This window comes from Panthera leo, chromosome C1 (assembly GCF_018350215.1).
Source record: "Panthera leo isolate Ple1 chromosome C1, P.leo_Ple1_pat1.1, whole genome shotgun sequence".
NCBI lineage: Eukaryota > Metazoa > Chordata > Mammalia > Carnivora > Felidae > Panthera > Panthera leo.
The window spans coordinates 78,387,979-78,414,086 of NC_056686.1; the positions used below are offsets into that span (position 1 = coordinate 78,387,979).

Sequence of the window (26,108 nt, forward strand, 5' to 3'; positions counted from 1 at the left end):
CTGCTTTTCTCAGACAAGTGTGCCTAAGAACCAGCATAGTGGGTCTCTTCCCCAGAGGAGCAGCACAATCACCCTACCCACACCGTGTCTACTGACCATAGCATTCTGCAAAGCTTCAGTTCTAGTGAAAATAGCACCAGATCTCATTTAATAAGCAGACCAGAGCACACCTGGTTAAAACTTGCCACACTCTGGTCAAGGAGTGACCAACACTCTCCACTGCAGGCAAGGAGAAACTCTGCAGAAAACTGACCTGAGGGAAAGAGCAGCCAAAACACAGCAGCAGAGTGCACACAACATATACCAGGGACACTTCCAGAAGTGCCAGGCCCTGGACAGTCTATGACCTCTTCTTCATAAAGTCATTACTATCAGGAGAGGAAACATAATAGGCTTTCCTAACACAGAGAAGAAAACAGAAATTTAGACAAAATACAAGATGGAAGAAATCATCCCCAAATAAAGAACAAGAAATGATCATAACCAAGGATTTAATTGAAACAGATATAAGTAATATGCCTGATCCAGAATTTAAAGTGACAATCATAAGGATACTACCTAGGCTTCAGAAAAGTATGGAAGACACCCAGGAGTCCCTTACCACAGAGATAAAAGATCTAAAAACTAGTCAGGCCAAAATGAAAAATGAAAAAACTGATATTCAAAACCAACTAGATGTAGCGACCACAGGAGAGAAGAAGCAGAGGAATGAATATGTGATATAGAAGATAAAATTATGGAAAATAATGAAGGCTAGAAGAAGAAGGAAAGAAAAATATTAGATCATCAAAGTAGACTTAGGGAACTCAGTGACTTCATAAAGCATAATAACATTAATATCATAGGAGTCCTGGAAGAAGAAGAGAGGGAAAGGGGGGCATAAGGTTTATTTGAGGAAATTATAGCTGAAAACATCCCTAATCTGGGGAAGGAAACAGACATCCAAATCCAGGAGGTGCAGAGAAGTCCCATCAAAATCAACAAAAGCAGGCCAATACCAAGACATAACATAGAGATAAAGAAAAAGTCCTAAAAGCAACAAGACAAAAGAAGTCCCTAACTTACAAGGGAAGACCTTATTAGGTTAGCAGCAGATCTCTCCACAGAAACTTGGCAGGGAAGAAGGGAGTGGCATGATATATTCAATGTGCTGAATGGGAAAAATATGCAGTCAAGAATACTCTATCCAGCCAGAAAAGGAGAGACAAAGAGTTTCCCAAACAAAACTAAAGGAGTTCGTGACCACTAAACCAGCTTTGCAAGAAATATTAAAGGGGACTCTAAATGGGAAAGAAAGACCAAAAGCGACAAAGACTAGAGAGGAACAGAGAAAATCTCCAGAAACAACAACAAAATGAATAATAAAATGGCACTAAATTCATATCTATCAATAATTACTCTGAATGTAAATGGACTAAATGCTCCAATCAAATGACACAGGGTGTCAAAATGGATAAGAAAGCAAGACCGATCTAGGAAGCAGAAGAGGCAAGAACAACCCACAGACCAGCCAAAGCCTGCATGCCACTGCATCCCTGCATCCAGCACCCAGATCCTGCCACTGTCACCACCATGCCCAAGAGAAAGGCTGAAGGGGATGCTGAAGGAGATAAAGCCAAGGTAAAGGATAAGCTATAGAGAAGATCTGAATGGTTATCTATTAAACCCGCTCCCCAAAGCCAGAGTCCAAGTCTAAAAAGGCCCCTACAAAGAAGGGAGAGAAGGTACCCAAAAAGAAAAAGAGGAAAGCTGATGACGGCAAGGACAGGAATAACCCTGCAGAAAACGGAGATGCTAAAACATACTGGCACAAAAAGTTGAAGGTGCTGGAGGTGCCAAGTGAAGTGTGTGCACTTTTGATAACTGTGTACTTCTGGTGACTGTACAGTTTGAAATACTATTTTTTATCAAATTTTATAAAAATGGAAAATTTTGTTTTACTTTTTTTTTAAGCTATGTTGTTAGCACACAGGACACTTCATTGTTGTTTTGGGGGAAGTGTACACATCACTAACAGAATATCTCCAAAGCTAGACTGATACAAAGGGAAAAACATCTTCCCCTTCTAGTTTTGAGAAACTTCCTCTTGGCTCCCAGGAGGAGGGATTCCTTGATGTTGACACACATTAGCTGCCTTGACATAATAGCCTTGTGGTATGGAAAAACTAAAATTAATTTTTTATGTCCTCTTCTCTCTTTCTGACTTCAACATAGACTTGACTCCGTTAAACCCAGAGACCTTTTAGAACCCAACCCCAAAAAATGATTCCCAGTATGTCAGGCAACCTGGTGTCACCATTGAGATTGCATCCCTCGAAAGAGTTCCTTTTCTAGTTAGCTATCAGATCTTCAGAATGATAATTCTGCCATTTTCATTTCATTACTTGAAAGTCAGGGATGGCTTGTGAAAAGTTGTTAAACAACATGCTAAATGTGAAATGTCAACCCTTACTCTAAGCTTTCCCTATTCAGGGCATCAAATAAAGACTTCATTGGGTTTTATAGTAGCTTTCAGATTTTGGTAGCCCATTGAAGAAGGGAGTCTGAAAGTTGTTGTATACTGTTAATGACTGGCTGCCAATGTCCTGCCTGAAATACCATGATTGTTTATGAGAAGTATCTTTAATAAAGCTGGATACAGTTTGAAAAAATAGAAATAAAACAAGACCATTCTATATGCTGCCTACAAGAGACTCATTTTAGATATAAAGACACTGCAGATTGAAAGTGAGGGGATGGAAAACCATTTAGCATGCAAATGGATGTCAAAAGGAAGCTGGAGTAGCAATACTTAACATCAGACAAACTAGATTTTAAACCAAAGACTGTAACAAAACAGGAAGAAAGGCACTGTATAAAGGGCACTGTATAAAGGGGTCCAACCAACAAGAAGAATTAACAATTATAAATATTTATGTCCCTAGATGGAAGCACCCAAATATATAAGACAATAACAAACATAAAGGAACTCATTGATAGTACTACAATAATAGTAGGGGACTTTAACACCCCACTTACAGCAAGGGACAGATCACCTAAGCAGAAAATCAGTAAGAAAACAATGACTTTGAATGACACACTGGAACCAGATATATTCAGAACATTTCATCCTAAAGGAGTGGAATATATATTCATTTCCAGTGCACATGAGACATTCTCCAGAATAGATCACATACTAGGTCACAAATCAGGCCTCAACAAGTACATAAAGACTGAGATCATACCATGCATATTTTCTGACTACAACACTATGAAACTTGAAGTCAACCACAAGAGAAAATTTGGAAAGACCACAAATACATGGAGGTTAAAGATTTCATACTAAAGAATGCATGGGTCAACTAGGAAATAAAAAAGAAATTAAAAAATACATGGAAACAAATGAAAATGAAAATACAATGGCCCAAAACCTTTGGGATGCAGCAAAATCAGTCATGAGGGAAGTATATAGTAATACAGGTTCATGACCTGTATCTTACGGTTCATGGGATTGAGCCCCACACTGGGCTCTGTGCTGACAGTGCAAATCCTACTTAGGATTCTCTTCCTCTCCCTCTCTCTCTGCCCCTCCCCCGCTCACGCTCTTTCTCTCTCTCTCAAAATAAATAAGCATTAAAAAAAAAAGTCATTGCTCTAGGGAATCTACTAGAGATGAAAGGACATTAGACTTCTTACATAACTACCATATTCACCAGAAAATGTTCAGAGTTATATATCTAAGATGCAAATCTAATGTCATTCTTCTGCTTAAACCCTTCAAGTTCATTCTGAAAGCAATGGAAAGTAAAATGTAGTGATGTAAGAATAAATGCAGCAGGGGCCATTAAGAAGACTGTTGTGATGAACTAGGCAAATTATGAAAAAGACCTAAAATAAGGCAGTAGCTTTGGGAACAGAAAGGAGATGGCTCTAAGATCTGGAGATTGGACATACAAAGAGCAGAGACAAGGATATACTGAAAGAGGAAAGTTAGTGATATTTACCAATTCAGGAAATATAGAAAGCAGACCAGTTTTAGAGTAAAAGAAGGTAAGTATGGTTTTGGAAATGATGAATCTGGGGTGGTGACAGGACTTCCAAGTGGTGAAGGTCAGGAGGCATTTGAATATTGAGGCTTAGAGCTCAGCAAATAAGTAGTAATTGAACTTATGAATATGAATAAAGTCATCTAGGGAAAGTAAATAGAAAAATAAAAGGCAAATAATAAGATACTGGGGATCAGGAGCATTTAAGTAATGAAAACAGCACCGCCCCACAAACAAATATTCAGAAATGTGTGAGGAGTAACATTACAAAATTAAGGGAGGCAAAACAGGATAGTAGATTCAAACTTAAACAGATCAACATAAAACATGAATGAACAAAATGCTGTTAAAAAAAACAAACAGCCTGTTAAAACAAACAACTGATAATAGCCTGTTAAAAAACAGATTATCACAGATAAAAATAAAACAAAATATAATCTAATGATGTGCTATTCATAAGACTCACATCTAATTTAAGAATACAAAAATGCTTAAAGTAAAAGAACGGAAAAAGTTATCACTGATCAACTATAAACTGAAAGCTGGTACTATAGGTGATAATATAAGCATACCAGCACCAGCCAAAACAGACTTCAAGGAATATATCCTAATGATAAAATGAGAAATCATCATGAAATACAGCGTTTTTAGATTAATAGGTTCCAACTGTACAACCTCAAGATACATAAAGCAAAAAGGACAGAACTATAAGGGGAAATTGGAAAATTCACAATAGTAGTGAGAGATTTGAACACCTCTCTCAATAATTGGTAAAATAGGTAAACAAATAAAATTAGTAAGACCGAAAAAGATTTGAACAATATGACAACATGAGTAGGAAACTTAACCTGATATAGAATATTTCACCCAGCACTGCTACGTACATATTATTTTCAGCATACGTGGAACTTTTTTTTATTGCTAAGGTATAAATTTGGTCTCAATAAAATTCAAAGGGTTCAATTCATACAAATAAGCAACTAACAGGGAATCTACAGCCTTAAAGGCACAGGTCAGAAAAGAAGTTTGAAAATCACAGAGTCAAAAGATCTGAAGACACCTCAGCAAAGAACATATACAAATGGCAAATAAATATATGAAAAGATGTTCCACATCATACACTATTAGGAAACTGCAAATTAGAACAATAATGAGATACTACTATGCATTTATTAGACTGGCAAAAATTCAAAACACTGACAATCCCCAAAACTGCTGAGGATGTGGATCAATCAGAACTCTCATATTGCTGACGGGAATGCAAAATGGCACACTCTGAAAAAAACAGTTCAGTAGTTTCTTACAAATGAAACTTACTCTGACTATACAATCCAGCAGTAATGCTCCTTTGTATTTACCCAAATTAACTGAAAACCTTTACATTATATTTATAGCAGCTCTACTCATAGCTGCCAAAATTTGGAAACAACCAAGACTTCCTTCACTTCATGAGTGGATAAATAAAATATTATTTAGCTTTAAAAAGAAAACAGCTATCAAGCCATGAAGGGCCATGGAGGGACCTTGAATGTGTATCATTAGGTAATCAGTAAAAATCTGATTAATTTCACCTGTATGATATTCTGGGAAAAGGCTAAACTATGGAGACAGTAAAAAGAACACTGGTTACCACAGGTTAGGGGTGGGAGGAATGAATGGATGGAGCACAGAGGATTTTCAAGGCAGTGATACTATTCTATATGATATTGTAATGGTGGATACATATCATTATACATTTGTCCAGCCCCATACAATGTACAACACCAAGAAAGAACTCTACTCTAACATGAACTACAGACTTTGGGTGATAATGAAGTATCAGTGTAGGTTCATCGATTTAACAAATCCCCTATTCTGGTGGGGAGCATTATTAGTAGCAGGGGAGGCTGTGTGTGTGTGGTGTATATAGGAACGTTACTTTCCAATCAATTTTGCTATGGATCTAAAACTGCTATAAAATAAAGTATATTTTTAAAAAAAATAGCCAAACATACTCTCAAGAAGTTAGAAATAAGAACAGAAAAACAACAACAACAAAAACAAGTTCATAGAAGGAAAGGAAGAATAAAGAAACTAATAGAGAATAATCTAAAGATTAACAAAATTAAACTTTGTTCCTTAAAAAAAAAGAAAAAGTTCTGGGGCGCCTGGCAGGCTCAGTCACTAGAGCATGTGACTCTTGATCTCGGGGTTGTGAATTCAAGCTCCACGTTGGGAGTAGAGATTACTTAAAAAGATTTTTTTAAATGTTTATTTATTTATTTTGATAGAGAGAGAGAGAGAGAGAGACAGAGCATGCGCATGCACAAGCGGAGGAGGGACAGAGAGAGGGAGAGAGAGAATCCCAAGTGGGTTCCATGCTCATAGCAGAGTGCAACGCAAGGTTCAACCTCATGAACTGTGAGACTATGACCTAAACCAAAATCAAGAGTTGGACACTTAACTGACTGAGCCACCCATGTGCCCCCGCCAAAAGTTTTTTAATTTAAAATAAAAGTTTCAAGAAGAACTAGAAAGCGTGAGTAGTTTCTACACCTAGAAACTGAGGAAGGAAAAAGTATTAAGAAAGCAGGCCTGGTCAACAGTACCCAATGGCATAAAAAGGTAAATAATTATAATGGAAAACTGCCTGATGACTCTGGCAATAAGGAGATCACAGATTACCCTAGCCAAGAACAGTTTAAGTAGAATGGAATGAAGTAGAACTAGTTTCTAAATGAAAAAAAAAAAAAATCCTGGAGATGTTAACATTAATGCTGATATTATACATTTGCAAGATGTTTCTTTTTTTTTTTAACCTTTGCACAGTGTCTCCCACATAGATGCTCAAAAAAGTATTTGCTGAATTAATTCATTTGGAAGAGAAAGTATTACATGTAAAGGGCTTTAAATGCTTGACAGTATTGAGAACTGAATTAAGAAAGCTTGAGATTTCTAAACAGAGATAGAGCCTAGTAAAGCTGATGCTTAAAGATTGATCTGGATTTGGGTTTACTAGCATGAGAGGGAATACGGAGGGCAGGGAGCCTACTTAGGACGTTGTTGCAGCAATGCAGGACAGCAGAAATGCAGTAAGATGAACAGTGAAATCTGAGAGACATTATAAAAATGAAATTATTAGGATTTGTTAATAAGTGGATATGGAAGTTAGGAGAAAAGGGTGTTAAAGGTCTCTGAAAGACTGGGGCATCTGAGTGGCTCAGTCGGTATAAGCGTCCAACTTCAGCTCAGGTCATGATCTTGTGGTTCGTGAGTTCCAGCCCCATATCAGGCTCTGTGATGATAGCTCGGGGCCTGGAGCCTATGTTAGATTCTGTGTCTTCCTCTCTCTCTGCCCCTCCTCTGCTCACATTTTCTCTCTCTCTCTCTCTCTCTCTCTCTCAAAAATAAATAAATATTAAAAAAAATGTTTGAAATAGGTATCTGAAAGATTGAAAAAGTTCATAAAATGAAGAATGAAGATCATTGGTGTCATACAATGACATTTTAACTACAGACGGTTCTCGATGTCGATTGTTCAACTTTACAATGGTGTGAAAGCGACATACATTCAGTAGAAACTGCAATCCAAATTGCGGCTGTTGAGCTTTTCCCAGGCTAGCAATACCCCAGGCTACTAGTCTCTCTTGTGATGCTGGGCAGTGGTAGCCCCAGTTCCCAATTAGCCACCCAAATATGAGGGTAAACAACTGATACTGACATCTATTCTGTACCCATAAAACCAGTGTTTTTCACTTTCAGTACAGTATTCAATAAATTACGTGAGTTGTTCAACACTGTATTATTAAATAGACTTTGTGTCAGATGATTTTGCCCAACCGCAGGCTAATGTAAGTGTTCTGAGCACTTTTAAGGTAAGCCAGGGTAAGCTATGAGGTTAGGTATATTAAATGCACTGTTGACTTACTATGGGTTGATCAGGATGTAATCCTGTTGTTAAGTCAAGTAAGATCTATAAATGCAACTTCAACTAGATTTATTCCTTTAGCCTAAGAAATTGATATTTAATTTTCAGCATTTAAATTTCAGTCACAAACTTTCTCAAACAAATAAATTTTAAATCCAGTTGTTAACTGGGATCTTTATAAATGAATAAAAATCAGTGAAAATTTTATTCAAATACTTTTATCTTTATTTCCATAAGGCAAGATAACAGGATACATTGAAATATCCATGGAAAAAGCCACAAATAAAAGTTTTTTTTAAAAAAAAGCAATTTAAATTTAAAGCAATTTATTTTTTTTATTTTTTTTACCATATACTCATCCAGATTTTATTTATTTTTTTTCAATATATGAAGTTTATTGTCAAATTGGTTTCCATACAACACCCAGTGTATTTAAAGCAATTTAAAAAATTAGCATGAGAAAGTTAAATGACAAATTTGCAAGACATTTAATACTATATATGTATGTATGTATGTATGTATATGTATACATATATATATGTATATATTTGTGTGTGTGTATATATATATATATATATATACATATATCAGAAGTTTTCAGTATATGTAAACACATACATCACTATACAGTTCAAATTCATCTCCAGAGTCAGCATACATGGTGGAAGGTTTCTCACCTTCCTCATTTCATTTCGTTTTGGCTCACCTCCACCCTCAAAACATCTTGAAACATAGATAGTATGGAAACAAATGAACATAAGCTGTCTCTGAGAGTATTTATAATGAAATAGCTCAGCACTCTTTTTCTTTTTCACTAAACCATGCACTGCACCGCAAAATTAAAACAGACATCTCTAGGGATACAGATTTGCCAAGAGTGTTTCTGGCAAAAATAAAATTTGGCTCTTCTCCAGACTTCTATACATGGACAACAGTGGCTGCTCTACAGATGGAGATTGATTGCTGGCTGGCTGGTCTGTGGTTACTTAGTAGTGTCAAGATAAAGAATATTATGCACAGATCATTTTCATGTCCAAAGACTTCTGACAACAAACCTGCTCTGCCTAACTTCTCACATTCTGCAATAATGAAAGTTATTTCAGAGAGTTACAATTCTAGCCCTCATTTCTTACTGTACAGACAAGCAAACAGAAGACCAGGGAAGGAAGTCATTTGTCCAAAATCGCACAGCTAGATGGTGACATTACAAAATCCAGGTCTTGAGACTCCCAGTTCAGTAATTTTCAACATTTCTGTTAGGCCATACCACCTTTCTCTCTCTCTCTCTTTCTTTCTCTCTTTCTTTTTCTTTCTTTCTTTCTTTCTTTCTTTCTTTCTTTCTTTCTTTCTTTCATTTTTTTTTTTTAATGTTTATTTATTTTTGAGAGAGAGACACAGACTGAGAACAGGGGAGGGGCAAAGGGAGAGGGAGACACAGAATCAGAAGTAGGCTCCAGGCTCTGAGCCGTCAGCACAGAGCCTGATGCGGGTCTTGAACTCATGAACCATAAGATCATGACCTGAGCTGAAGTTGGACGCTTAACCAACTGAGCCACCCAGGTGTCCTGGCCATACTACCTTTCTAAATAATATTTAAAATACCATGTTTCTTGTATCTTAAATTCTTTTTATTTAATTTCAAACACTTGAATGTCATAGACTCTTTCTCAATCAATATTTTGCTACAAATGACAATATACTTTTATTTTGTGATCCTGTACATAACAGTTTTTAAAAGGACTGTGTATTTTATTTTATTTTTTTTATTTTATTAAAAAAAATTTTTTTTAACATTTATTTATTTTTGAGACAGAGAGAGACAGAGCATGAACAGGGGAGGGGCAGAGAGAGAGGGAGACACAGAATCTGAAACAGGCTCCAGGCTCTGAGCTGTCAGCACAGAGCCCGACGCGGGGCTCAAACTCACGGACCGTGAGATCATGACCTGAGCCGAAGTCGGACGCTTAACCGACCAACCGAGGATGCAGCGAAGGGGCAGAGGGAGGAGGAGAGAATCCCAAGCAGGTTCCACGCTGTTATCTCGAGCCCGACATGGGGCTTGAACCGTAAGAACTAAACTCAAGAGTCAGAAACTTAACCATCTAAGACACCCAGGCGCCCCAAAAGGACTGTGTATTTTAAGTTCCAGGGTCACCAAAGTAAAATGAGGTTAGAACTGGATTACAAACTATTAAAACACATCTAAGAAATTCTGTATCTTTAACCTTTGAAAGATTCCTTAAGACTAGGAATTAAATCTTAGCTCTGCTACTGACTAGGTGTGTGATCTGAGCCTTGTTTCCCCCTTAGCTATAAAACAAGCATGTTGGATCAGCATTGTTATATTTAGTAATTAATTTATTCCATTATTTAAAATACAAGTCCAGGTAACCTGAGGATAAGATCCTAATCCTTATTATCTTATAACATTCAAATAACAGAGCAAAGAAATAAACACATCAATCTATTCTTGATTAACAAGTTAAAACACAGAAAATATCTCTACTATAAAAAAGCAGTAGATTTGGCTCTGCATAGAGTCAGAGAGAAGGACACTATCTTGAGAAAACTATAGTACACAGTTGAATTTATGGTAATTTAGATCACATCTTTCTGCACTCATTTAACCAAGTAGATAGTTTTGAAAATCCAAGTCTAGTCTTTCTGAAAAGGGAACAAAGAAGAACATAAAAGAAGCTCAGGGCGGCTGTTTAGTCTATCCCTGCCAGAACCCCATAGCAAGTACCATGTACCCATATCAGATATGAAGAACCCTGATCTTTACTGAATGCTGTTCTATATGTTTAACATTATGGATGATTTATGTTTAAGCATTTTAACAGACAGGTCTTTTAGACCTCTTTTTTTTTTTTTTTTTTTCAATCTACCATTAGTAGAAACAACTTTTACCTCCATTTTTCCACTTGAGACGATTGTTAGTTCATACAGACTACAGAAGTTCATTACATGCAATTCACTGCTAGCTACCCTAGGGGAGACCAAAAAGTACAAACATAGTCCCTGCAACCACCAGCTTCCAGGAGTTTACAATTGAGTAGGATCATGCAAAGTTTCATAGCCTCTGACTTACACTTTTTTTTTTAAGTTTATTTATTTTGAGAGAGAATGAGGATGCAGCGAAGGGGCAGAGGGAGGAGGAGAGAATCCCAAGCAGGTTCCACGCTGTTATCTCGAGCCCGACATGGGGCTTGAACCGTAAGAACTAAACTCAAGAGTCAGAAACTTAACCAACTAAGACACCCAGGTGCCCCTGAGTTACACTTTTAAAATTAAATTCTGACCATTTTTTATGTCCACTTTAATTGCATTTATGTCCTATGTCTACTTACTAACAGACATCAAACACAAAGTTCGTTTATAAGGTGCCAGAAAAAGGGATTAAGGCATCATGAAGAGCTAATCCAATTGATGGTTGTAAAAAGAAGACAAGAGGAAAATGTGAGATTATCAAACTCTATGAGCTGAAACCCCTCCAAGGTCCAGCTCATTCGTCAGACTTAAAATATTTTTGTTTTGATTAAACACTGAAGCTTTATATCCCTTCGAGAGAATAAATCATATCTTGGGGCTGTCTGTATCTCTGGTTCAATTTGCGTAGAGCAATCTTGTAAAAATGGCTGGATCAGAGCAATAAGACTACTGCGTTACAAGTTTTATCAAATTAGTTACCAGGCTAAATTAACTGATCTGAATTTCCGGGCTTTCCCCTCTATTTAACTGGAACAATGTATCTGCCTTGAAAACCTTGCAAGGCTAGTTACCAAAATGAAATAGTGTAAATGAAAGTACTCTATAAACTGTTCTATAAATGTAAGGCAATATTATTACTGAGTTTCTTTTTTCAAACCTTTCATATAAAATCCAAAGCTAGCTATTACCAGGTCAACATCTCACTCCAATAACTTCAACTTCCTTATAGCACATTAACTGGTGACATGAATAATTTGCAAGTATTACTTCACAATTATGGCATATTATACCTCTGTCTAACTCTACCAGACATGACTTTCAGCCTGTGAGAATCTCAATAAAAATCTATACCTGCTTTATTGTGCTAAAGACTAAACACCAAATCAGGAAAGAAAAATAGGTCTTAAAATGCTCCTTTAGTCTCTTTTCAGGCTAGGATTGGAACTCATTCTAACAGTGAATGACCCAACCATCACCAAAATATTCATGCTGCTTTTTGAAAAATCTCAGCCAAGGTCATCTGACTATCCAGTTGGGGGCAAAATGTCTTAACCTTTCATTACACCATTTACAAAGATCGATTCCTGATGGACTACAACTCTAAATGTGAAAGATAAGACAATAAAGCTCAGAGAAAAACATAAAATATCTTTGCGACTTCAGAGTATTTGAAGTGTTTGTATCCTCTTATATAGGACATAAAAAACTCTAACCACAAAAGAAAAAACTGATAAATTTTATTACAATAAGAATTTATGTTCATCAAGAGACACCATTAATAGAGCAAATGACAACCCACAAAAGAAGAAGATATAGCAATAATATACCTGAAAAATGACTCATAAAGATTTTACATAGAGAATTTTTGTGAATCAGTAAGAAAAATATAGACCACACAACAGAGATGTGAACAAAGACTTGAACATGTGTGACTTTACAAGAGGCTATCCAAATGGCAAATAAATGTGAAAAGATATCCAACTTTACTAGTCATCAGGGAAATGCAAATTATATGATTCTACACACATCAGAACATCTAAAGTGAAGATGTACAATACCAAGTATTGATGAAGATATGCACACAGCAATGTATGGAACACACAATCTTTTGGAAAACTGATTACTTGTTAAAACTGAATGTAGGCATATCTATGACCTAGCAATTCCAATTCAAAATAAATGCTTACATATGTTCACCAAAAGACAGGTAACTAAAATGTCCACAGCTTCCAGATTTGTAATAGCTAAAAACTGGAAGCAAACCAAACATCAATGAACAATGCAATGGATAAATAAATAAGCTGGAGTATGCTCACACATAGAATACTACACAGCAATAAGAGTGAATATATAAAATTACCTGTGACAATATGGATGAATCTCACAAATAAAATGTCAAGCAAAAGAAGTCAGTTTTTATATATTTAAAAATAAAACAAAACAGTAACAGGCAAAACTAATCTTTTCCATTAGAAGTCAGAATAGTGTGGGGCGCCTCGATGGCTCAGTCAATTTAAGTGGCCAACTTTGGCTTGGGTCATGATCTCATGGTTCACAAGTTGAGCGCTGCGTCTGGCTCTGTGCTGACAGCTCAGAGCCTGGAGCTGCTTCGGATTCTGTGTCTCCCTCTCTCTCTGCCCCTCCCCCACTCCCCCCAGTCTTGTCTCTGTCTCTGTCTCTCTAAAAAATAAACACTGAAAAAAAATTTTTTTTTTAATTTTTTTTTTTAACGTTTATTTATTTTTGAGACAGAGAGAGACAGAGCATGAACGGGGGAGGGTCAGAGAGAGAGAGGGAGACACAGAATCTGAAGCAGGCTCCAGGCTCTGAGCTGTCAGCACAGAGCCCGACGCGGGGCTCGAACTCACGAACCGCGAGATCATGACCTGAGCCGAAGTTGGACACTTAACCGACTGAGTCACCCAGGCGCCCCTGAAAAAAATTTTTGATAAAAAAAAGGGATGCCTGGGTGGCTCAGTCAGTTAAGTGTCTGACTTCAGCTCAGGTCATGATCTCACAGTTCATGAGTTCGAGCTCCGCGTCAGGCTCTGTGCTAACAGCTCGGAGCCTGGAGCCTGCTTCAGGTTCTGTGTCTCCCTCTTTCTGCCCCTCCTCCACTTGTTCTCTCTCTCTCTCTCTCTCTCTCTCTCTCTAAAAAATAAATAAACATTAGAAGTCAGGATAGTGGTTACCACTGCAGGGGGTGGAGGTGACAGAAAGAGAACATACAGGAGGTTTTTAGAGTGCTGGCAAGGTTCTATATCTTGATCAAATATGCACTTCTCCTTATGTATTTATACTTCAATAAAAAGTAATGAAGCAGTACTTTTTCTTGCTATTTTGCATTGAGGTTCTGACTTTTCACATTAAAAATCTGCTGCTCTTGAATAAATGCCAAAATCCACTGTAAGGAACAGCCAAACTGATCTTAAGCTAATAGCAGATTAACTTTTAGCAAACTCAGAGCTTCACAGAATTAGAGATCTAGTATTAACAGTCTAGGTTAGGGAATTTGCCCTTTTCTGATATGAAAAAATTAAAAAGATGATAGAAAACAATGATTTTCTGGGGAGTCTGGGGGGCTCAGTCGATTAAGTGTCTGACTCTTGATTTCAGCTGAAGTCATGATTCGTGTATACACGGTTTGTGTAATAGAGCTCCATGTTCTGCACTGCTAGGGCGGAGCCTGCTTGGGATTCTCTCTCTCCCTCTCTCTCTGCCCCTCCCCTGTGTGCACTATTGCTCACTCTCTCAAAATAAATAAATAAACATTAAAAGAAAGAAAAAAATGATTTTCTTAACGCTCTCCTTATCGTTGTTCTTATTATGAGCTAAACAAAGAGCAAAGTGCACTGCATACATTATTTCATCTCATTCTCCTAACTCCATGAAATAACTATCATCTTCACAATTGTACAGTTAAGGAAAATTAGGCTGAGTATGCTGTCCAAAGGGAAATATCACAAACATGGTAGAGCCAGGACCTGGATCCTGGCGTGTCTGACTCTCAAGCTGATGCTCTTAACCACTGTTTTATCCCTGCCTTGTTGTCATATTGGGGGCTTTACAGCATGGGGTGATGATAATCTTCTTTGTCTTTTGTCTAATCACTTTAGAAGGCTATATATGAGCAGACCATCCTCCCACACCCCACCACCTCCCTTCCCCATTTTTTAAATAAAGATTCATAGAGGAACTGGACTGTTAAGGAGTAAAAGCTGGGTGTTAAGATAGAAAGCCCATGCCACCAGAAGATGTACAATAAAAAGGTTTGACAGCTTTTTAAAAAGTTTTTTAATTCCTAAGTTAACATGTAAGGTTATATTAGTTTCAGGTGTACAATATAGTGATTCAACATTTCCATACATCACCCAATGCTCATCACAAGTGCACTCCTCAATCTCCATCACCTATTTAACCCATCCCCCTTCCAACCTCCCCTCTGGTAGTCATCAGTTTATTCTCTATAGTTAAGAGTCTCTTTCTTGGTTTGTTTCTCTTTCTCTCTCTCTTTTGTTCCTTTGCTTGTTTGTTTTGTTTCTTAAATTCCATATATGAGTGAAATCATAGGGGATTTGTCTTTCTCTAACTTATTTCGCTTAGCATTATACTAACTCCATCCATGTCATTGCACATGGCAAGATTTTATTCTTTTTATGGCTGAGTAATATTCCATTGTATATATGTACCACATCTTCTTTATCCATTCATCAGTTGATGGGCATTTGGGCTCTTTCCATAATTTGGCTATTGTTGATAATGCTGCTATAAATATCAGATGCATGTATCCCTTTGAATTAGTGTTTTTTTTATTTTTTGGGTAAATGCTCGGTAGTGCAATTGCTGGATCATAGGGTAGCTCTACTTTTAACTGTTTTCTACAGTGGCTGTGCCAGTTTGTATTTCCACCAACAGTGCAAAAGTGTTCCTTTTTCTCCACATCTTTACCAATACCTGTTGTTTCTTGTGTTTCTTATTTTGACCATTCTAACAGGTGTGGGGTGATACCTTATTGTAGTTTTGATTTGCATTTCTCTGGTAAGTGATAATGAGCATCTCTGCATGTGTCTGTTGGCCATCTCTTTATCCTCTTTATAGAAATGTCTTCTTTGTAGAAATGTCTGTTCGTGTCTTCTGCCCATTTTTTTAATTGAATTATTTATTCTTTTGGTGTTGAGTTGTATACATTCTTTATATATTTTGGATACTAACCTTTTATCAGGTATGTCATTGCAAATATGTTCTCCCATTCATAATTTGCCTTTTAGCTTTGTCGATTGTTTCCTGCTCCATGCAGAAGCTTTGTATTTTGATGTAGTCCCAATAGTTCAAATTTGTTTTTGTCTTCCTTCCTCAGGGGGCCAATCTAGAAAAAGTTGCTATGGCCAACATCAGAGAAATTACTGCCTGTGCCCTCTTCTAGGATTTTTATGGCTTTAGCTCTCACACTTAGGTCTTTCATCCATTTTGAACTTATTTTTGTGTATAGGTTTAAAAAAAGTGGTCCAACATGCACCCCCATGTTTATAGCAGCACTATCAACAATAGCCAAAGTATGGAAAGAGCCCAAATGTCCATCGACGATGAATGCATAAAGAGATGTGGTATATACATACAATGGAGTATTACTCGGCAATCAAAAAGAATGAAATATTGCCATTTGCAACTACATGGATGGAACTGGAGGGTATTATGCTAAGTGAAATTAGTCAAAGAAAGACAAATGTCATATGACTTCACTCATATGAAGACTTTAAGAGACAAAACAGATGAACATAAAGGAAGGGAAACAAAAATAATATAAAAACAGGCAAGGGGACAAAACAGAAGAGACTCATAAATATGGAGAACAAACTGAGGGTTACTGGAGGGGTTGTGGGAGGGGGAATAGGTTAAATGGCTAAGGGGCACTAAGGAATCTACTCCTGAAATCATTGTTACACTATATGCTAACTAATTTGGATGCAAATTTTAAAAAATAAAAAATAAAACAAGTTAAAAAAAAGGGGTCCAGTTTCATTCTTTTGCATGTTGCTGTCCAGTTTTCCCAGCACCATTTGTTGAAGAGACACTTTTTCCCACTGGCTATTCTTCCCTGTTGTGTCGAATATTAATTGACCTTATAATTGTGGGTTTATTTCTGGGTTTTCTATTCTGCTCCATTGATATACATGTCTATTTTTGTACCAGTACCAGAGAATGTTATTATTTTCAAAAGTTATGCTGACAAGTATTGATTATTTAATATGAATGCTAGTAAAGCTTTAATAAAGTTTAGGTTGGCAGAAGAAACACAATTGACCAGGCTATTGATCTTTTACTTAGCTTCTGATCTTTAATCAGATACTTCTCTCTGTTCAGAAAAGTATTACTTAGCAGATGCCTTCCCAAGTTGCAGATATGGTACCTAAGAGGAAATAAGCACTTTCACTCATTCTTCTTTGGAAAACCCTAAACTTAAAAAGTAACTGTCAGTTTGCGTCAAAGGTCCATTTCAGGGTTAAAAATCACACCTTGACCTGAGGGTAGTTCCATCATCTTTCATTTATAACGAATTTCAAAGTTTACTTTCAAACCAGTCAACATGAAGCTAATTTAAAACTTAAATGCCATTCTTTATAATAGAAGTAAAAGCATACTTGCTAGTATTATAGAACTTTATACTTAAGGAGTATGTTAGAGTTTTTCACATGGAGTCATAATCTTTTTTTTTTTTTAATGTTTATTTATATTTGAGACAGAGAGAGAGAGAGAGAGACAGAACATGAACAGGGGAGGGGCAGAGAGAGAGGGAGACACAGAATCCAAAGCAGCCTCCAGGCTCTGAGCTGTCAGGACAGAGCCCAACGCAGGGCTTGAACTCAAGGACCGTGAGATCATGACCTGAGCTAAAGTCAGCCACCCAACTGACTGAGCTACCCAGGCACCCCTACACGGAGTCATAATCCTAAATCATGAACCAGGGCAACTCCCACTTTAACCTCTCCCAACACCTAGAGATGAAGCAGCCTCCTAATGATGCTATAATCCTCACCACTTCTCTATGGAGGCAACTTGACATGCGAATCTAAGCTATACCCACCCCCTTAGATGAAGGGCATCCCTTCATGTCCCTAGACATACACTTACTACTTGCCTCTTGAAAGTGTTTATAGATACAGGAAGACAAAAATCACATGCAGCTCTCCTTAGTAAATACAGATAGTATTGATTTATATCTACATCATGTATATTTTGTATAGGCTCTTTTCTCAAGTAAAAATGTAAATTGTTTTCTTATTCAAAGTTCTACAAAAATATTAAGGGAATCTTTTCACATTAGGTAACATAAGTATGCCATTTTTTTAAATTGAAAGTGAAAAACAAAATTTGTGTGACTTTGTAGCTTGTTAAAGCATTTGTTTATTATCACACAAAATAATGACATTTTCTATATTCAGTATGACATGACAGCATTTTAAAATAACTGGTATATGAATGCTGAGAAATCTTTATATGATAGATATATTAACATCTCTCAATAAGAAAAAAATACATTGATTTCTCCAAGACAGTCATAAACATATGCCACAAGAAATAGTTTGAAAGGAGAAACTGACAATGTCACTGGTCTGATTTCAAAAAGTTCTTGAAATAGGCAAGTGCACAACATAAATGGCCATAATGTGTTTTAAAAAGTAATTCATAACTTTATAATTTGGGGATATCATAACATTTTATGAGGAAGCTAAAGCATTCCTCTTTTGTTACTGAAAATACCGTTATAAGAGAGGCAAGAAAAAACTCTCTTATCAACGATCATTATCATCTCACCGGTAAATGAAGAAAAGTAAGGCCAAGAAAAAGGAGCTTGATACAAGGCAAATCACATGCCTGAAATCTCATGATAAAGCATATTACTCATCTTAATATCACATAACATTAGAATTCTTTCTACTTTTATTTAAGTTCAAAACCACTTCAATAAAAATGCTTGCTATATAAGCATTTATAACCCAAAACTATCATTTGATATGGTTAATTTCTATCATCTTTGGGGAGGGAAATCTACATAACATAATGACTTTTAAATTTATTTGGTAGATCTAGCTATGGGCCACTTTTATATTGATCTGACTTAATGGGATCTATTTTAGGTTAACTAATCCTCAGAGATACAAATTCCTTAATAAAGCAGTCAGAAGTATTTTTAAATATTAACCAAAACATTCATAAATCATGTCAAGTAATGCATTAGCAAGACCAAAATACCTCACTTTCTGCTTCTATTTGCAGCTTTCAAAGCATACCTCTCTGCTTTCCCACCTTCCCAAATGCCCTCTTGTACTCCATGATACCCCTTTCCTTCATATTCCACTCTTCTATCAACTAGAAAAATGATCACATGTAATTTACATATATCAAATGACTGAAGTTAATTTACACTATAACACTGGCTAATCCCAAAGTACTGGTATAACACCCTACTTAAGACTGGGACATCACCAAGCATAAAGATTTTCTTTTTCAGGGATAGAAAAAGGAAGTCTGAAATCATGCATTATCTAAAGGTAAACCTTATGTAGACCTATTAGGGTAATTGCTGGGGGTGGAGGGGAATATCCCTTGTTACTCTGTCCTCCCTAACATAGACTGCTAAAAACCCAACCATCCTCTGCCTCCCTTTCCTTTTCTTTGCTTGCCTGTTTAGAACACAGCAGCTGAACACACTTATACTGACTTAAAACATAGGCATTAAAGGCCAATGACAGCATCTAAACACAGTACCACACTTCTTCCTCCCAGGTTAACATTCAGCGACCTCTGGCAATTAAGAATTTGATTTCTTTTAAAATACACTTTTGTGGGGTGCCTAAGTGGCTTGGTGATTAAGCGTCCAACTGTTGATCTCAGCTCAGGTCTTGATTTTGGTGTTGTGAGTTCAAGTCCTGTGCTGGGCTCTGTGCTGGGTGTGGCCCCACTTAAAGCAACAAAATAATAAATAGATAGATAGATTAATTTAAAAAGTACACTTTCAGAATGTAGCCCCTTCATCAATGGGGGTAATGTGTCATTGAAATCTCACTTTTTTATCTGCAGACCCCCAAGAAAATTTTGAAAGCTATACATCCCTTGGCACATCCTTAAATTGATACTTAAAATCTTTCACCGTAAGTTTAAGTAGTTGCAAAGGAGTAACTTCTAACATATTGTAAGTATTGTAAATATTAAAAGTTTATTTATATATTTTTGAGGTGGGGTAGACAGAGAGGGAGAGAGAATCCCAAGCAGGTTCTGGGCTATCAGCACAGAGCCCAACACAGGGCTGAACTCAGAAACCGTGAAATAATGACTTGAGCCAAAGTCAAGAGTTGTACACTTAACAAACTGAGCCACCCAAATGCCCCTCACACAAATTATTTCTAACGTATTTTATGTTTGAAAGTTTTTTACTGGACAGTGTTATATTTTTCCTCAACAAAAATCTGCCTATGAATTAAAAATAAACTTCTCTTTATTTTCTGTAATAAAAGACTTCAAGTATTAAAACAATTTCTTCTGGCTTGAGTTTTCTTTACAATTATTATTACTAACCAATCAATTAAAATATAAATATACTGCAAAATTTTATTTTAAAGATTCTTAAACATAATAACATTTTATTAAAGAGATGGGTGTGAGGGGAAGTCAGGTGGTCGCTGGCACCACGCCCACCACAGTATGTCACCAGAAGGAAAATGGCAGATCTGGAGAAGCAGTTGTCTAATGAGGAGAAGGTATGTACAGCAGCAAAATTCATTATTCATGCCCCTCCTGGAGAATTTAATGAGGTGTTTAATGATGTTCGGTTACTGCCTAACAGTGATAATTTTTTCAGGGAAAGGACAACTCATGCATTTGCACAGTCTATAACTTGGACCAGTTTACTCCAGTAAAAATTGAAGGTTATGAAGATCAGGAATTGATAACAGAACATGGCAACTTGGGAAATGGAAAGTTTTTGGATCCCGAAACCAGAATCTGTTTCAAATTTGATCACTTAAGAAAGGAAACAACTGATCCAAGACCATATGAAGCAGAAAATGCAGTTGAGTCATAGAGAACTTCAGTAGAAACTGCTCTTCGAGTTTATGTGAAAGAACATTATCCAAATGGGGTCTGCACTGTATATGGTAAAAAACAACAACAACAACAACAAAACTAGATGGATAGCAAATCATTACTGCATGAATAGAAAGCCATCAGTTCCAAGCAAAAAGTTTTGGAATGGTCATTGGAGGTCAGATTGGAAATTTACCATCACTCCTTCAACCACTCAAGTGGTTGGCATCTTGAAAACTCAGGTTCATTATTATGAAGATGGTAATGTTCAGTTAGTGAGTCATAAATATATACAAGATTCCCTAACGGTGTCTAATGAAGTGCAAATAGCAAAAGAATTGATAAAAACTGTAGAAGCTGCAGAAAATGAATACCAGACTGCCATCAGTGAGAATTATCAGACAGTACTTTCAAACTTTACATAGTCAGTTGCCAGTTACATGCACTGAGATTGACTGGAACAAGACCTTAGCTACAGGATTGGCAAAAAGATGCAGAACGCATAAGATGAACATTGCATGATTGGATCACTTTAGTGTCTTTGAGTTTTAAAAAAATCATTGCAGGGGTGCCTGGGTGGCTCAGACGGTTGGGCATCTGTCTCCAGTTCAGGTCATGATCTCACAGTTCGAGAGTTTGACCCCCGCATCAGGCCCTGTGCTGACAGCTCGGAGCCTGGAGCCTGCTTCAATCCCTGTGTCTCCTTCTCTCTCTGCCCCTCCCCAAGTTGTGCTCTGTCTCTCTATGTCTCTCAAAAAATAAATAAATATAAAAAAAAATTTTTTTTTTAAATCATTGCAAAAGTATTCAGAACTGTCAAGCTACCCGATCAAATAGGCTGCTGCCATTTAAAATCGCTGTAATTAGTTTGGTTAGAGCACAGAGCTTACCTAATGAACCATTATTTTTCATTTCTTTTGTTCAAAGAGGATTGAAAATCAGTTTAGTTTAAGTGTTTTTTACTTTCTGTTATATTTCTTACAATTATGAGATGCTTCCTCTAGATTCGTGTTAAAGGTTTTTGAAGTGTTTCAAAAATATTTTACTTATCATAACCCTAAAATTGTTGTCTTTTGGTTTATGAAGTGAATAACTTTTGATATTTGCCCAGTTCTTTTTAATGGGGTCAACATGGACATTCTAGTTTAATGTGGTTGATGGATTTAACCATATAGACTGCTAAAGAAATTATCTACCTTTTCCCCTTCACTTCCTCCATTTATGTAAGATTGAGATTAGAGGGAAGCATTTTCTTTTTTTTTTTTTCTTGAGGGAAAGCATTTTCTACATCAATTATGTTTGAACCTTTCAAGAAGGTCATTTAGCTAGCTTAGTGTTTAACTAAACTTTGTTTTTTATTTTTTTTAAGTTTATTTATTTATTTTGAGAGAGAGAGAGGGAGAGAATGCATGTGCACAAACTGTGAGGGGCAGAAAGAAAAGGAAACGGAGAATCCCAAGCAGGCTCCCTGTTGTCAGCACAGAGCCCTACAGTCACAGAGCTTGATCCCACATACCTTCAGATCATGACCTAAGCCAATATCAAGAGTCAGACGCTTAACCAACTGAGCCATCCAGGTACCCGTAAGTAAACTTTTTAAAAACAAGGCCAATGTCTAATGATTTTTTGAGATTCTGAAATTAAATGAGAATACTTACTTCAGGGGGGCTTGGGTGGCTCAGTCGGTTAAGCGTTGGACTCTTGGTTTTGGCTCAGGTCATGATCTCACGGTTCATGTGTTTGAGCCCCGCATCAGGCTCTGTGCTGATAGCGTGGAGCCTGCTTGGGATTCTCTCTCTCCCTTTCTCTTCATCCCTCCCCTGCTCTCTCTTTCAAGATAAATAAATAAAATTTAAAAAATTTTTAAAAAGAGAATACTTATTTCAGAAATGCATTTAATGCTTTTTTTCTTGTGGCAGTTACACAAATTAGCTTGAATTCCATATGTCCCTGAGTTATTTTTACCATAAAGCCATAAATGTATTATAACAAGGGAAATCATAATATATATAATCCTGAACTCATAAAAAAATAAATGAATAAGAGGCGCCTGGGTAGCTCAGTTGGTTGAGCGTCTGGCTTAGGCTCAGGTCATGATCTTGTGGCGGGGTTTGAGCCCTGCGTCAGGCTCTGTGCGTCAAGCTTGGAGCCTGGAGCCTGCTTCAGATTCTGTGTCTCCCTCTCTCCCTCTCAAAAATAAACATTAAGAAAATTTTTAAAAATAAATGAATAAAATAAAAAATAAAAAGAGATATGGGTGAGATTTTTCTTCTTCAATTCATTCACGTTTCCATGTAGTGACTATTATTTTATTGCCAGGATAAAATAGGGCTCAGCACCAATTCTATCCCTACTTTAGTTTTCATAATGTTAAATGGTGAGGAACCTGCTTCACATAAATGAGGGAGGAGAATGGACGTCTTGTTAGAGCAATTATTTCTCAATGCTTCAAACTTTTTTGAACAATGTAAAAAAAATATAACAGTAACCTACTATCAAAAATATACTTAATAGTCTATTAGTTAATTAGCAAACCAATTAGGCTCTCTCTCAGTTTTGTGAGAACAAAAAAATTGGAAATTATTTGAATTGCAAAAGAAACTATTATCCATCGTTACTTGAGACAGTGTTACTTAATCATCCACTATCTTCGCACAGATACCAGTATTCTCCATTGCCCTTTGGTGTCCTGGTGTTTTTACATCCGGGGACCTTTGTGAGATATGAACTAGAGCAATATGCCTTTCTTTTGTAATCATGTGAGAAGGGCAACAGTGAAAGAGAAGTGGGAGAACAGACCCCACACCTCCATCAGAAGCACATTCCTCGGGAAGAATAATGTTAGGAAAAGTATGTGGGGAATGTAAAGACCTACAAATGGCTCCCTTAAACCAGGACCCACACTCCTTGAAAAGCTATCCCATTTAAAGATTTATCCCATTTAAAGATAAAAGTGAAGGGCTCCTGGGTGGCTGACTTCAGCTTAGGTCATGATCTCGCAGTCCGTGAGTTCGAGCCCCACGTCAGGCTTTGTGCTGACAGCTCAGAGCCTGGAGGCTGCTTCGGATTCTGTGTCTCCCTCTCTCTCTGTTCCTCCCCCACTCACACTCTGTCTCTCTCTCAAAAATAAATAAACATTAAAAAAATTGTTTTTTAAAAGATAAAAGTGAATGTGCATCTGCAGCCCACAGTACCAGCACCAGCACAGGGACTCCATGGAAGTGAGCAGTACATGATTTTTGATGAGAGAAAACTGCAAGAGCAAAATGATAAGCACCAAAAATAGCAACACGATATATCAAAGGAAGAACCCCACCTAAAAGCTAAGAATCAGACTGAAGCAAATTAAGTTGTTGCTTAAAGCATAATAATTAAAGCCTTTAAATTTACCAAACCATTCTGCTATTACAGAATAAAAAGGCTTGTTTATCCCTTCTTCTCTGTCCTAGGGGAATAAATTATCTCATGAGTCTTTTACTTCACCAAAGTGCTATTTAAAAGCTGATGAAATGTTTAAGCAATTGATTACATTAATAAAAAAGTCTTTACAGGACAGAGGTACGATCAAAACCAAAGGGTAGGTAACACTGATTAAGAGGAAAGGATATGCTCTCTGACAGTAATGCCAAGGTCACAGTTTTTGCCTGCCTGTCTCCTGCTCTTTAGTTAGATCTCAGATTATTATCCCTTCCACAAGAAGGTTCTCCAACCAGCTGGCCAAATAGATGTCCTGATACTCATTATCACATAACCTATTTCAATTATTGCATTGTACACATAGCTGCCCAATGTTTTTGTTGCTTATTTTTTAAAATGCATTTATTATTTATTCATCAGTGCCAAAACAACTCCAAAAACTCCCAAAAGCAACATGTGAATTCTATGAGAGCAGAGATCTATCATGTCACTGCTGCAAGTTCAGTGCTTACCTGGTACCGAGCACATAATAACCTTGCTGATGATAGCCTATAGAAATCAGGCACAATGGGAATGCAAGCTGGTGCAGCTACTCTGGAACACAGTATGGAGGTTCCTCAAAAAACTAAAAATAGAACTACCCTACGACCCAGCAATTGCACTACTAGGCATTTATCCACGGGATACAGGTGTGTCGTTTCGAAAGGACACATGCACCCCCATGTTTACAGCAGCAATATCAACAGTAGCCAAAGTATGGAAAGAGCCCAAATGTCCATCGATGGATGAATGGATGAAGAAGATGTGGTGTGTGTGTGTGTATATATATATATATATATATACACACACACACACATACACACACAATGTAGTATTACTCAGCAATCAAAAAGAATGAAATCTTGCCATTTGCAACTATGTGGATGAATTGGAGGGTATTATGCTAAGTGAAATCAGTCAGTCAAAGAAAGACAAAAATCATATGACTCATATGAGGACTTTAATAGACAAAACAGATGAACTAAGGGAAGGGAAACAAAAATAATATAAAAACAGGCAGGGGGACAAAACAGGAGAGACTCATAAATATGGAGAACAAACTGAGGGTTACTGGAGGGGTTGTGGGAGGGAGGATGAGCTAAATGGGTAAGGGGCACTAAGGAATCTACTCCTGAAATCATTGTTGCACTATATGCTAACTAATTGGGATGTAAAATTTAAAAAACAAAAAGTAAAATTAAAAAAAAGAAAAAGAAATCAGACACAAAATTGATGATAATTCTAAGACTCTAATCTTTGAGTAGTTTTTTCTCTTTTTTACTAAAGTAAACTGTTGATATTATATAAGATTTTCTGAAAAATTGTGTCATTGTATCTTCATTCCTCTGAAGTTATTTACCTTAATTCTCTTGTCTTTATTGAAATAATTTATAAATTATGTAATGCTTAAATAGACATTGCAGCCATTAAGACAAACAGGTTAGGTAAATATTCATAAGACAGATAGTTTAAAATTCACATCAGGGAGTGGGGTGGGAGGGAGGGGAAAGTGTGTGATGGGCATTGAGGAGGGCACCTGTTGGGATGAGCAATGGGTGTTGTATGGAAACCAATTTGACAATAAATTTCAAAAAATAAATAAATGAAAATTTAAAAAAAGGAAAATAAATAAAATAAAATAAAATTCACATCAGGATTTTCAGTTCAAGATGGTAGATTAAGGATGTGTGTTTACTACTTACAGCTTACAAAACCACACTCAAATAAGGGAGAACAAAACGAAAGAAAAGTTAAGGGGTTCACCAGTGGATGAAAGATACAACAAAATTTCTAGAATTCAAAAAGCAGATGGAATTGTGTTGATGCATGAGACAGCCAGAGAAAACCATAGCCCACAAGGCAACCTAAGAAGAGCTGGAAGCCAAAATGCTTGTTGGAATGCTAGGAGGAATCTAGAGAGCCAATCT

The 26,108-nt window shown here is 36.8% G+C and overlaps 1 protein-coding gene and 2 pseudogenes across 3 annotated transcripts in view; 2 read left to right on the forward strand and 1 right to left on the reverse strand.

The window, feature by feature from the left end:
• DIPK1A (divergent protein kinase domain 1A) overlaps positions 1-26,108 on the reverse strand; it is a 106,797-nt gene that overhangs the window by 63,744 nt on the left and 16,945 nt on the right. The gene's annotated exons all lie outside the window — the stretch shown is intronic.
• Positions 1,573-1,843, forward strand: LOC122228021 (annotated as a pseudogene).
• Positions 20,361-21,294, forward strand: LOC122228020 (annotated as a pseudogene).